Consider the following 2,500-nt stretch of genomic DNA (forward strand, 5'->3'; position numbering starts at 1 on the left):
ATATATATATATATATATATATATATATATATATATATATATATATATATATATATATATATATATATATATATATATATTAGACTACAGATCTTGTGCACCATTCTGAGATGTTTTTCTGGACATATAATATATTTTTCGGCTACATATCTTGTGCGCCTTCTCAAATTTCTTAGATGTTTTCTGGACATACAATATATTTTTCGGCTACATATCTTGTGCACCTTCTCAAATTCCTGATATGTATTTCTGGACACATAATATATTTTTCGGCTACAGATCTAGTACATCTTAAATTTCTGGGATGTTTTTCTCGACACACTATATATATATATATATATAGATATATATATATATATATATATATATATATATATATATATATCATATATATATATATATATATATGATATATATATATATATATATATATATATATATATATATATATATATATATATATATATATATATATATATATATATGCTACAGATCTTGTGCACCTTCTTAAATCCCTTAGAGGTTTTTCTGGACGCATACAATGTTTTTTTTTTTCGGTTCGAGATCTTATGCATCTTGTAAAAATTCCTAATTCGATGTGTTTTTCGATACACACATTTTTTTTCGGCTACAGATCTTGTGTACCCTCTTAAATTTCCTAAATATTTTTCTGGACACCTACAATATATTTTCAAAATATACCGTCCGCTGATTTATTTTTCTGAAAATTTAATGCGAATGTAAGAGACTGTTAACCGCCTTTAGACTGCAATGAAAAATAATGATGATTATTTTAATTTCTCAAACTGCTCTAAATAAATGACTGACCATTTCTAAAACAACAGCTTTGAAATGAGGACAAAAAGGCCTTATGAAACTTAATCATTGTTACAGATTTCAGTTAAACTATCGAAGATATAGCTTAAAAAAAGAAATAACCAGCTTCTTTCTTTTGTACAAAGCGCTTACATAACATTTAACGAACAGCTTTATAAATCCTGTAAAAAAAAAGGAGGAAATTCTGCCATGTTGTAAATGTCTTAGACACGAGATCACTCTAAAAAGTGTATAACACATTCCAGCTAGTTCTCAGAAAATAAACATTAAAATATTCATCTTGTTTTGACAAAATTCTAGAACCTAAGACAACCTATTTTGGAATTAAATAATGCTTCGTAGACACCTGGATTTGCAAATGAATGAATTCGGGAAGATTCTTTAGAAAATGACGTATATTAAGCAAACGGATAGTGAACACGAATTTTAGTGTTGAAAAATGTTCGATGCTATGCAATACATAGTCGCTTGAAAAAATAAAAAGGTAAACAACGATAATGACCAAGGACAAGAAACTGAGAATTTGGAGAACTTGTTAGTCGTTCTGTTATTGGGCAACGAAGAGAGAAGGAATAAAAAAGTCCAGGAAATGGTGCAAAGGAAGCAAAGAATAAAGGGAGATAAAGCTAAGTGATTGGTAAACTGATTGTTTTAATATTACTGACTGGAGTCATAGCTACCGAGGTCACTCATACAGTAGAAGTCGAAAAAGGTAGATAAAAAGGACGCGAAAATATAGACAAGAATGCCGAAAGATGGGACGGAGATGAAACAAGAGAAAAGGAGAAAAAGATGATACACAAGGAACCGATGTGCAGGGAATAAGAGAAATGACGCAGAGGAACATCTGAGCTGAAGAAACATATATACAGCAAGGAAGGAAAATAAGAGAAGACATAGGATTCGCGCGAACTAAAACTGCAAACGCAAAATTGATAAAAAAAAAAAGGGTGAGAGATACTCAAAATAAAGAAGAGGATAGGTAAAAATGAAGAAAGGTAACTGGTAAGACAAGAAATATGATGGTAAACTACAGACATGAGATGAGAGGAAAGGAAGAGAAAGTATAAAAAGGAAGTAAATATATATATATATATATATATATATATATATATATATATATATTATATATATATATATATATATATGTATATAATAAAACACACAGAGGTTAGAAAGGTCAATCCAAGGTGAGAAAAGACACAATTGAGGGACGATTAGGACAGGGGAAACGAGAGATAAAACGAAGATAAGATAAAATAGGGACAAGGGAAGACGAGACGGAACGAAGTTAGAAACAAAGAGGGTTGGGGGTTTAGGGGAGAAGAGGGGAATTATAAGTGGAAAGATAGAAACGAGAAGAAAGGGAAGACGTAAATGAACCGAAACGAGAATAAGTTGCAGAAACAAAATTCTGATCAAAGTAAAAAAAACTAAAATATATGATAAAAATGGTTATGAGAAATTATTAGTTATGACCATTCGTACTTTGTGTTTTTTATTATTTATCGTTACTAAGTTTTTGGTATAGAGAAACTCTCTTCTGCCTTATTCCATCTAAATATCTGGACATCTTAAATAATAATAATAATAATAATAATAATAATAATAAAATAATAATAATAATAATAATAATAATAATGATAATAAATAACCTGTTTAT

Source organism: Macrobrachium nipponense, chromosome 37 (genome assembly GCF_015104395.2).
Source record: "Macrobrachium nipponense isolate FS-2020 chromosome 37, ASM1510439v2, whole genome shotgun sequence".
In the NCBI taxonomy this organism is placed as follows: Eukaryota; Metazoa; Arthropoda; class Malacostraca; order Decapoda; family Palaemonidae; genus Macrobrachium; species Macrobrachium nipponense.